The 12,394-nt window shown below is 35.2% G+C and overlaps 1 protein-coding gene across 10 annotated transcripts in view; it reads left to right on the top strand.

Annotated features, from left to right (window-relative positions):
• LOC141506878 (sodium/myo-inositol cotransporter) overlaps nt 1-12,394 on the top strand; it is a 75,622-nt gene that overhangs the window by 6,999 nt on the left and 56,229 nt on the right. Inside the window, exons 1-2 of one of the 10 annotated variants that reach the window (XM_074214047.1) lie at nt 811-892; nt 3,838-3,931. The exons of 6 other annotated variants lie outside the window; for them this stretch is intronic. The gene's annotated coding sequence lies outside the window, so the exon portion shown is untranslated. 3 more of the 10 variants (XM_074214044.1, XM_074214046.1, XM_074214048.1) reach the window with 3 other exon arrangements.

The raw sequence follows: 12,394 nt of genomic DNA, 5'->3' as shown, positions 1-12,394 counted from the left end.
ATCTAGGAACTCTGGATTTTAGTACTGGGAGCTTTTCATTTTGGGCATTTCTTTTAGGAGGTGATGAGTGAGTTTCCATGTTGCCCTCTAGTTCTGAGATCTAGGAAGTTTTCTTTTGTGATTTCTTGAATTATAAGCTCTTTTTTTTTTGTTATGTCTTTCAGGTAGTCCAGTGATTCTTAAATTATCTTCCAGGTCAGTTGTTTTGGCTATGAGATAGATGCCTTATATTTTCTTCTTTTCACTTTATTTTTGTATTTCTTGTCATTTGCTATTTGGTTCTTTCTAATTTTCATGGAATTTGTTGCTTAGATAAGATTTTATACCTTAGGGCACCTGGGTGGTGTAGTGGATAGAACACAGGCCCTGGAGTCAGTCAGTCAGGAGGACCTGAGTTCAAATGTGGCCTCAGTCAGACACTTTGATAATTACCTAGCTGTGTGGCCTTGGGCAAGTCACTTAACCCCATTGCCTTGCAAAAACCAAAAAATAAAAAAAAGATTTTATACCTCTTGGGTCAAATTTTTTTTTCCTTCTAATTCTTCTTAAACTTTTATGTATTTTCCTATTTTTCTCTATTGCCCTCATTTTGTAAAAAAATGTTTTAAATAAAAAAACATACTTAGAAAAATTCTTATCGAATTTATGTTCAAGATATATTTTTCATTAAGACTTCTCTTGTAGATATTTTGGAATTAATTTCTTCTGTTATTGTATTTTTTGATCAGGCCTATCACAAGAATAGCTTTTTATAGTGGTATTCTTGTTTTTTTGTTTGTTCATTCTTCCAGCCTACTTCCTGACTTTGGACTTGATGTTAACAGGGCCAGGATCTGCAAACTTCTTGAGGGAAGGAAGTTCTGGGCTAATCATCTTTTCTTGGGATATTGAGGTTTGTGATATTCCATGATTTTATGGACAAGTCAGACTCATAACTTTCCCCAAATTGGTTTGATCCAGCACTAAAATCTGAAGACTTTGTCCTGTCCCGGTTTTATCCCCTCCCCTCCACCAACACTGAAAATTTGTGGTATTGATTACATTCATTTGTTCAAAGGGTATTTAAGTATTGCTTGATATTTGCAGTTTCTCCAACTTCAAAAAACCTTTTCAAGTCTCATAAGGATCTTTTTAATTCTTGTAAAAAGACCTTTTAGATTGTCACAAATTCGCTTACAGAAAAAAAAGTACTTTCTGAACCCCTATGTCTCTTATGCTCTGTTGATCCATCTGTATATATGCCTAGTACAGCTGCTTTATACTATACCATGCTCAACATAAATTTTTTTAATGAAGATTATCAGTCATTGTGAAATAGTTAAAAAAAGTAGAGCTAGAATAGAAAAAAATGTGTTCTTTAAATAATTTTTACTCCAGTGCAAGAATTCTTTAATCTTTTTGAAATCGTGGACCCTTAATGTGTGTGAATAGTATTTTTAAAGGTATAAAATAGACTTAAGAAGGAAATTAATTATAATGAAATACAATTATCAAAATATTTTTAAAAACAATTCATAGGCAACAGATTAAGAAATTACTTCATGGAGCAGCTAAGTGGCACAGTGGATAGAGTACCGGCCCTGGAGTCAGGACTTGAGTTCAAATTTGGCCTCAGACACTTAATAATTGCCTAGTTGTGTGACCTTGGGCAAGTCACTTAACCTCATTGCCTTAAATAAAAGTTAAAAAAAAGAAATTATTTGCTCTGGTAGATGATTCAGAATGAACTCTTAAGAACAAATTATGACTTCTTCAGGAAAGTTGTGAAGTGACCAGAGTAGGAGAAGATGGCCCTTGGCATGATTTGGCACTTTTTGGTTAGGGTAAATCTTAATTTTTTGGTCACCTTTTGTCTTTAATGCCTTTTTTGGCATTTTTTTTTTTATCTATCAGTTACACTTTGTAATATCAGTAATTAGCTCTCCTATTAATAGTGCCAGGGCAACATGGGTTCCTGTACACCTCATGACCTTGTAGGTATAATTAGTGATCATAGGCAAAGTATAAGAAATTTGATGGGTGGCAAAATGAGTACAGCTTTGTGAGCTTCTTGAAAGAAATGGTAAATAATAGTCTTGTGTCCTCCTCCAAAGGACATGTTTTTCTCACTATTTGAATATATATGGACATATGAAGAAAGTGACTTTTTATTCCTTAGTCTTTTTTTCTTTTCAGATTGTTGTATCCTGGGGTAGTAAGTTCCTTCAGGATTGGAACAGGTTTTATTTTATTTTTTTCCTTTTTATTTAGGTAGCTAGCAGATAGTAGATATATAATAAAAGTAGATTGAATTGAATGTATATTTGGTGTTGACAATTCCTCTTATTTAGTTTAAATAATTTAAATAAAATAAGACTTAAGTAAATAACTTTTGAATGCCTAAGTTTTCTTCTACTTACCCTATGAAAGGTTCATTGAAAATAAGTCTTGACCATAACAAATTGTGCAAGGAATAATTGAGCCATGATAAAACTTAGAATAAAAAAATTATGAGACTGAAATTGTCAGAAACTGGTATTGAGAGGCCATTTTTTTTCTTTTCTTCTGTGTGCCCAGTGACTACTTACTTCTAATAACCATTTTTACAAGTTAATGTATACCTTTGTATAAAACATTTTAGAAATTTGAGTACCATCTCTAGACAGGGCATAGTTTCTTTAGAAAATGATTCCCCTCCTCCATGTGTTTGTGAGGATACAAGTTCCCTTGTTGATAATGACACTGAAGCATTTTTTATTGCCATGAAGTTTAACTTATATAGCCTGTTAAATATGGTATGTTCCTGAATGATTCTTTCCAAATTATATAATAATCATTTGCAGTTTCAACATTTTTCACTTTTTTTGGCTTTTAAGGATGCATTTGGGGAGGAGGGACAGTGACTGTTTACAAAATTCTTAGTTTAAATTTCATTACGGTGAAAATACATAGATGACTCCCCCATACTCCCCCTAACAAAACAAAATGGAGACAACCAAACATAAAAGGAGTTGCACTCCTTTTTGTTCTTCCCTATCCCTTCAACGAGGGCATCATTTTCTATGTTCTTCTTAATTGATATTTCATTTTTCCAGTTACATGCTATGGAAGTTTTTCAATATTCATCCGCTTGCATATTTATAAATTACACATTTTTTTCTGCTACCCTTCCCTTTCCTTTGGTGGCAGACAGGCTGGTAAAAGTTGTACATGTACTTTTGTATTTAACATATACAAATTTTAACTTTAGCTTTTTTTTTCTGAAAAGTCATTTTTAGATCCTGATCAGTACATTCTTAGAATGATTTTTTTTTGCAAGGCAAATGGGGTTAAGTGGCTTGCCCAAGGCCACACAGCTAGATAATTATTAAAAGTCTGAGACTGGATTTGAACCCAGGATTTGAACTCCTGACTCCAAGGCTGGTGCTTTTTCCACTATGCCATCTAGCCGCCCCCCTTAGAGTCATTTTAAGACCCCTACTTACAGGTATTTTTTTTTTTACATTTTGAAAACTAGCAGTGCTTAGAATTTAAATTTAAGTTCAGATGTGATCAAAACAGTGATATTATCGTGGCTCATTTTTTTTCAGTCTTAATTGCCTTATAAAACTCATCCTTTTTTTTTAAAAAAAGAAAACAAAGAAGTTGTGAAAGCTATAGTGTAGAGAATTGTATATAAGACAAGTGTACAGAATCATTGCAAACCTTAAACTATAAAAACCTTAATGTTTTTAGAACCAGTTAGCTATTGTGACCTGTGGTGATGTCTTATTTTCTGGTTGAAGATGATGTAAAACCTGTCTTGAAATAATTTTATGCATTTTGCTTTTTTAATCTTTTTAAATCCAATAAATGCAGGCAAAATCTCTTCTTAAAAAGTAGTTGCATGGTATAATGGAAAGAATGTTGGATTTGTCATTAAAGAAAATTCTGACTACTACTTTGACCTTGGGTAAGTCACTTCCTCTCAATAGCCATCTGTAAAATGAAGGTATTAGATGGGGGACCTTTGAGATGATGATTTTAGGACTAGGAGGTATCCTAGAGATCTCCTGGTTCAACTTCCTTCTTTTACCAAAGGGAAACATGGACTGAGAGCCTAAGTGATTTGCCCAAAGTCACACCAGTTGTGAACCCCAGAGGTAGGATATCAATCCATGTAATTCTCTAGCACTCCCACTTTTGTACTTAAAACCATCCACTCTCCTAGCAAGGTCCTAGACTTAATATCACTGAAACTATTCAAAAAGAAATGCTATCTTCAATTTGGAAATACATTCTAAATGAAATCTCTAAGCACCTAAACCAAGGTATTAGGGTGAAGTATGATTAGTATTTTGTGGTCCTACAGTTTAACTTGAGCAATTATGTTAATTTTAGGGTTCTTTCTCAGTGGGGCCATGAGGGACGGACATATTCAAGGTTATCATGTGGAGAAGAAAGTGTTCTCTCTGGCTTGAGAGGGAGGAACGGAAGGTAGAAAGAACCTAATGTAGGCATGATGTCAGGAAAATTTTGTCAACAGTTTTAGACATCCCAAAGTTGGAATGCCTTGTCTTGGGGGGTTTGTACATTCCCTGTCCTAGATATTCTTCAAGTAGGGGCTATACAGCTAAAGTATGTGGGGGTTCTTTTGTCCATAGGTTAGACTACACAGTGGTTGAGGTCACTTATTCTGTAATTTTTTTCTAACCTTCAGTCCACTAGCTCTAAATCAGTTTAGAACCACAATTCTCAATTTCCCCCAGAAAGCTACTAGATTTATTGAATTTCAAGTTCCCCCAGCAGTTCCTTGACAATGTTAGCCAGAGTTTCCCTGCTCCTGTTCTACTGTATTAGACTTATCTTCGGAACCAAGATAGCTTGAGTTTAATTTTCCTTTGGGACAAATCACTTAAACTATCACTATACCTTTCTTACAACTCATAATAGAGATTCCTCACCTTGCAGTTCCCATACTCCAAGATCATATCTAAAATTCTTTTTTGGCATTCAAAGCCCTTTGTCATCTGACTGCCTTGTCTTGCAACTTTCCATTCTTTTTAACCTTATTCCTTGCCATATCCCATGTGATCCTGTGACATTGGCCTTCTTGCAGTGTTCTTTCTCCCAATTGTATTCATTTTCATTGGCTGTCCTCCTTGTCTGGAATTCTCTCCTTCCTGGCTTACTTGGTTTTCTTCAAGTCCCTGCTAAAATCTTACTTTCTGCAAGAAATCCTGCTTAATGCTAATGCCTTTCCTTTGTTGATTAACTTCAGCTTATTCTGTTTATCTTTTACTACATAACTATTGGCATGTTGTCTTCCCCCCATTAGATTGTGAATCCTTGAGAGTAGGGAGAAGTCTTTCACTTTGCTTTGCATCCAGTATTTAGGCATATAAAAAGTAACCATTTAATGTTTGTTGATTTGACTGTACCAATGGAATTCTCTTTTAGTCCCTGTCCATTTTTATTTTTTCTTTCAAAGTACACTAATTAGGTGATAAGTTTCTATTCTTCCACAAGTCCTAGTTGTATTGGGAGCTGAATAGGTACTTTTAATATATTGCTTATTTAATTGCAGCAAGAAGCATTTCTTGCACCAGATATCTTGGAAAGAAGCTAAATTGCTATCTATTTGCTTTCTAACCTTGAGAACTTTTAGTGAAGAATCATCTCCCAAGTTATAGGATGTTGAAGCAAAGGCATATTTGTCTGCTGAAGAGTCTCTGATTGAGAACTGAGTCTTTGGTTCACCAAAATATGCTTTCTATTTTCTGGCATGCTTCCAATTGGAAAGCTGAAAGATAACCTTGAAGAGTTGTGCCTTCAGGGAAGGTGAAGTCGAAACCTGGTGGGAAATATGTATGAGTAGAGAGGAAAAAAAAACATGGGAATGTGAGCTCCAAGGTTGCCCTAGTGAATGTCCTTGAATAGTATGTTTAATCTGGGTGACTTTGATCATTAGCTCTCTGCTAGAATCCAGGGGTAGTATTAAATTTGTGTGTCCCCCCCCCCCCCCCCCGTACCAGAAAGGAAATAGATGTTTACAATAACATGCTTATATACTTTAACAGGTGAAAGGCAACATGGTGTAAGAGACTGCTAAACTCTTATCTCAGGAGAAGACTTGGGTGCAAATTTTGACATTGATATTTTTTAGCTAATTGATTATGGGAAAATCTATGAACCTCAAACTTTTGTCAGCTCTGTTAGATTTTATGACAAGAGAAATGATTTTGTCCACTGTTAAATTGCAGTCTGTCAGTGGAGGAAACTCTCATAGAGGATCTAGGAAATCACAGGTTCTTGATGTGTTTTGATTTCTTTAATTTTAAAGAATATCTTATCCTTTACTTAACAAAGGTATGCTGGAGAGAGAGGTGAAATGCCTCATTAATTTTTAAGTATGAACTTTTACACATTGGAAATCAGGAAACCTACATAGCAGGACTTGATTTATTGTTTTGTTTCTTGTCTAGACATAAGTGATGGAGAAAATGTTAATTATGGGTTTTTTGTTTTTTGTTTTTTAGGTTTTTGCAAAGCAAATGGGGTTAAGTGGCTTGCCCAAGGCCACACAGCTAGGTAATTATTAAGTGTCTGAGACCGGATTTGAACCCAGGTACCCCTGACTCCAAGACCGGTGCTTTATCCACTATGCCACCTAGCCGCCCCAAAAATTTTAATTATGGAGATTAAACTTGAAGTGTTTTATGTGTACAGAAAAGGGTTTTTTTGAGAGTTGGTTTTTAAAACATCAGCATAACTACTGCTTATATACCACTTTCATTTCCAAATATATCCTTCCCCTTTCCCTATCCAGAGAGCCATCAAGTATATATACAGTCTTCCTTGCCATAGTACACTGGTTATTTGAAGGACAAAAAGTCCTTCTAAGTATTTCTTCATCTCTTCTTCAGAGATAAACAGCCATTATAATGTAATTATGCATCTTATAATATAATTTTAATTCAGCTATTATTTTTGTTTATTCCTTCCATTCAGATTGCAATTATTGCTCATATTGTTTACCTAGTTCTGCTACCTTCACTTTTCCTCATTTCCAATGATTGTTTTTTTAATGGTATTTTACTTTTTCCAATTATATGTAAAGATAATTTTAAACATTCATTTTTAAGAAAATTTTTGACTTCCAAATTTTTTCCTCTCTCCTCTCCCCACTTTTATGGTAAGTAATTTGACATAGGTTATATGTGTGTGTGTGTGTGTGTGTGTGTGTGTGTGTGTGTGCACACACACAACACACACAATCCTGTAAAATCTTGCTGTATTAGTAATATTTATGAAAGAAGAAACAGATGAAAAGCAAAAAAAGCTATTAAAAATGAAGTAAAAATGGTATGCTTTGATCTACATTCAGAATCTAATTCGTTTACTGTCTGAATGTAGATAGCATTTTCCTTCATGAGTCCTTTGTAAATTTCCTTGGATCATTGAAGACCACTAAGAAGAGCTAAATCGTAATATGTTACTATTACTCTGTACGGTCTTATGGGTATGCCCATTTCACTTTGCATCAGTTCACATAAATTTTTCCAGGTTTTTCTGAAATCTCATCAGTTATTATTCAATAGTATTCCATTACATTCGTTTACCACAACTTGTTCAGTCATTCCCCAATTGATGGACATCTCAATTTTCAATTTTTTGCCACCAAAAAAAGAACGTTAAATATTTTTGTGCATGTAGATCCTTTTCTGTTTTCTGGTGATTCTTAATAGATGTAACTTAACTGTCCTGTGTTTGAATTTTGGTTGCCTGCCTTGCAAATCTTAATTTAACTGAAATAAAAAATTTAGTGTTAGGATGATTTTTTTTTTTCACAGTGTATTTGTTCCTCTCCTATGTTTTATCTTAACACCTCCTGTGAGTCAAAGAATTTTTACAAATTTGAAAACTAAGACAGAAATAGGTTGTGTGCAAAATTTTTCTTAAACCATTTTTGATAGATGAATTGTCCTGAAAAGTAGTCAAAAATGTTAAGTTTTTGAGATGAAAAATTTTTGAGGTGGTGCAAAATCTTTGCATGTGCTTCAGTGGCTCTTAATTTGTTAGTTCCCTTTATGGGAACTAATCTACCACTAACATATCTGAATGTAGATGAATGTCTTTGTGTTTAAGACTTAAGACAAATTCAGATGACCTTTCAATTTTTTTAAAAAAGGAAATACCATGGTGAATTAGAAAGAACATTGAATTTAGATTTTTATGGATCTGGGTCGAATTGATACTGCTACTTACCACTTTTGTGGTCTTGGAGAAGTCATTTTTCTGGGCCTCATTTTCCTCAAATGTAGAAATTGGACTTGATGTAACCCAAAGGCATCATATTATAAAGCTCTCTTCATGTTTGACTCTTGTTACTCTCCTATTCAAAAACCTTTAGTATTTGTCTCTTCTTGCCATTAGGAAAAAAATAGAAACTTCCCTATTGGATATAGACAAACCTTTCACATTGCCTTTTAGGTTTCCAAGCTGTTTACTACCTATTTATTATTCTACCCAAATGACATTCTATCTTCTGCCTCTGAATGGGATTTCCTCTTGTACCCGTTGGTCCTCTTTTCTGGAATCCCTGTCTTTACCCCTATTCTCTGAAATCCTAGTCCCCTTAAGACTTGGTTCAAACATTATTTCTTACATGAGGCTTTATTCTCTGCCTGCTAATGCTTCTCTCTAATTTGTTTATATTTTATATATGTTGTTTCCCATCAGCAGAATGCAATCTTGGGTTAAGGGACTGTTTTTGATTTTGCATCCTCAGCTTCTAACTCAAATCTTGGCACATAAAAGGTGATTGATGAATACTTCTTGAATTGAAATGCAGGGGAAACAGACTAAAATGAAACATGACAAATGCAGTAATTCTTGGAATAAACTGAAAAAGAAGTCCAGTGAAGATGTGTACTTTCCTATGGGTATATTATGTAAGTGGTAGTTCAAAATAGCCTAATTGTGTGCATTGTGGACGAAAAATTTTTTATCTGGACAAAGAATATTCTGCCTGATTATTTCTTCATTGTTACTCTGTTTCCCATCTTCTTAGAACTCTGTCTTCCTGTCACATCTATATGATATATGAGATTTGGAATGGTGACCTCATACTAGTGGATCTGAACATTTTTTCCAGTTTTCTAATTGGAGAAGAGACATGTAAATCTTTCTGCTAGTTAATAACTATGTAACCTTAAGTGAATGACTTTTCCTTCTCTTGATCTCACTTCTCTTACCTGTAAAATGAGAAACTAGATAATCGTTAAGATTCCTATTTGTTCAGAATAGATGATCATAATTTTTTTTCACGACTAACTAGATTTGGTACAAGGAGACCTGTGTTCAGATCCCATTTGGCACTTGCCAGTCTTGTAGTTGTGGACTTAATTTTACTTACTGTCTCACAACCTTGATATCTTTATCATTTGTACTACCTACTTCAAGCAACAAAGTCATCTCCATATACATTTCAGTGTCATTGCTATCATTGTCCTTTTTTTTTGAGAATGTAAGATTATTCCTTAATTATGGAGTATCAAAGAAAATTCTATGAAGTAACCAGTCCCTCCTGCCTTTCACAACTCTGAATTATTCTGCGACTTTTCAAAGAATTGACTTGAAAGCCAGCCTAGTCTTTAAAAATGAATATGAAAACATAAATTGATGACAGACAAATTTTGACTGAGGAAGAACTTGCCTAATTCCAAGTATTTTAAGGAAAAAATGAATGGATCACCCTTCATTTTACTATCACAATGGACATGTATATAGCTCTATAAAATATAGGGGGGAAAGTTAGGAAATTCTAAATATATTTCCTAGAGAGAACTCATTGACATTCAGTCAAATCAGCAAACATTTATTAGATATCCAGTATATGCTAGAGCCTGCGGCAACAAATTGGAAAAAAAGAACTAATTGTCACTTTTTAAGGAACTTATATTCTGTTATGTTGAGGAAGGGATACATAATGTGCCTATATAGCAAATAAATATAGATGCAAAGTAGTTAGGGAAGGAAATCAAACTTGGAGGGATCAGGAAAAGACTTTAGAAGTGATGGATGTGCAGAGCAATTAGATCATTGTAGAGCACCAACCCTGCAGGAGGACCTGGGTTTAAATTTAGCCTCAGACACTTACTAGCAGTGTGACTGGGCAAGTCACCTAACTTTGGTAGCCTAAAAAAAAGTGATGGACTTGATTATAGAGTAGAGGTGAGAGTGTGTGTTTCAGTTACGGGTGATAGAGCAAGCAACAAGAAAGGTCATGTTGGCTGGACCGTATGATGAGCCTGAAAAGACAGGTTGAACCCAGAGTATGCAGAGCTTTAAAAGCTGAGCAGATTTATGCTTAAATCTAGAGGCAAAGAGAAATATGCCAGTGACATGGCCAGGTGACTTAAGGAAAATCACTTTGGCAATTGTGTGAGTGGAACTGGAGTTAGGAGACATGAGTCAGGGAGACTAAGCAGCAGTATACTAGTCAAATGGAGTAAGTGATTCTGTGAATGGAGATAAGGGAACATGTGCGAAAGATGTTGTAAAGACAGAACGTAGAAGATTTAACAATTGATGGATTGTGTAGAATGAGTGAAGAATTGGGGATGATATTGAGGTTCTGAACCTGACTAATTGGAAGAATTGTCACACCCTTGACAGTTACTAGGAAAGTTTTTTAGGGTGAATGGGAGGTAGGTAGGAACATAGCAGGTCTTTTTACAACAGAGAAGAAAGAGTATAATTGTGAGGTTACTATGTTGGAGATGACTGCTAATCATGGAATGAAAGGCAAACCCAGTGAATGGTCTCTTATCAATAAAAGATGAGGGGAGGTGATGGGAAGTAGTATGGAAGGTAATTCAGATGCAAGGCAGATGGCACAGCCTGGGGTGCAGCAGTAGGTTAGATGGCAGTGCCTGGAGGTATTAGAAGGTATGACAGCAGGGCAAGACAGTAAGACCTCATGATTCTGTGTTGCATCGGGAAAATTTGAAGTTGGTGATTTATAACTTGTCCAAAGAGAGTGAGCTTCCTTCTGGGTACTGTGAGGTTGAGGGAGAGGTGAAGGTAAAGCAAGAGCAAAAGACTTTCATCCCAAATTACCTTATGTTATTATTTATTGCATTCCTCTTAGAATATAAAGATTCCCTGTTAGAGTGGATAGATGATTACCTTTATCAGATGTACAAAAGGATGTGTATCTTTGTGACCCTAGGCCTCAGGTTCCTCATCTATAAAATAATTGAAGTAGTTGTACTAGATGAACTCTGAGATGCCTTCCACCTCTAAATTTGGGCTCTCATGGTCTACCAAGTTAGGGATTATTTCATTTTTTTGATTTGTGATCAAGTAAATACATGTTAGGAAGAAAAAAAATGGTCATGTGTCAGGTGCAAGGAATGACAAGTGAACTGACAAGTGAACTGCCAGAGACCTCCATTGGTTACCTTTGTGATGTCAAGAGAAAGTGAGACAGACTCCCATCATATTTGTTGGATGATGCCCTCTGGCGAATTTATGGGAGGACATGGATGAGACTTGGACATGGGCAGGTATGGATAGCTTGTGAACTGCATGGTTGGAGGTGTCTTCTAAATTGTTCATATTGTGGTTATCTGATTATAGCCAGAGCCTAGCTAATATAACACATTATACATAGTATACTTGTAACCATTTGTTGAATTGCATTGAGTTCCTGCTTTTCATAAACTCACTTATGTTTACTCTTCTAATTTGGCTTTCTTCACAAAGTCAACTGACTGACCTTAGTGGCAAGTTAATTAAGCTAATTGGGCCTTAGTTTCCTCATCTGTATGGGGCAGATAGGTGTTAAAGTGGATGGATGAGTTTAAATCTGACCTGGTGACACTTTCCCTGGGCAAGTCCTGTTTGCCTCAGTCTCCTCATCTATAAAATGAGTTGGAGAAGGAAATGACAAACCACTTGAGAATCTTTGCCAAGAAAATCCTAAATGGATTTAAGAAGAATCAAACATGATTGAAAAACAAATTCCTCATCTTTAAATTAATGAGTTGAATTCAAAGGTTTCTTGAGGTCCCTTTGAACTGAAGGCCTCAAATTCTTAAATTGACATGTCTTGAAGAGCAGTCATTTTTAGTGTACAAAGATTCTAAATCTTTTTCTAACTACATGATTTTCTAGGCATATTTTTCAGTTTCCTCTTTATATTTCCTACATTCTTTGTCTTCAAGGATCTTAGTTCTGCTTGCCATTGGGTTGGTTTGTCTTATATTTTCCACTGATATTCCTTTGTTTCATTTTTGTGTTTACTTAGATTTTCTTATTAGTCACTTTGTTTTGTGATTTGAGTTCATTTAATTTCCTTTAAAGGGTATTGCTATTTAGGGACGCTAGGTGGCGCAGTGGATAAAGCACTGGCCCTGGAATCAGGAGT

This window comes from Macrotis lagotis, chromosome 1 (genome assembly GCF_037893015.1).
Source record: "Macrotis lagotis isolate mMagLag1 chromosome 1, bilby.v1.9.chrom.fasta, whole genome shotgun sequence".
NCBI lineage: Eukaryota > Metazoa > Chordata > Mammalia > Peramelemorphia > Peramelidae > Macrotis > Macrotis lagotis.
This window is presented reverse-complemented; position numbering and strand designations above follow the sequence as displayed.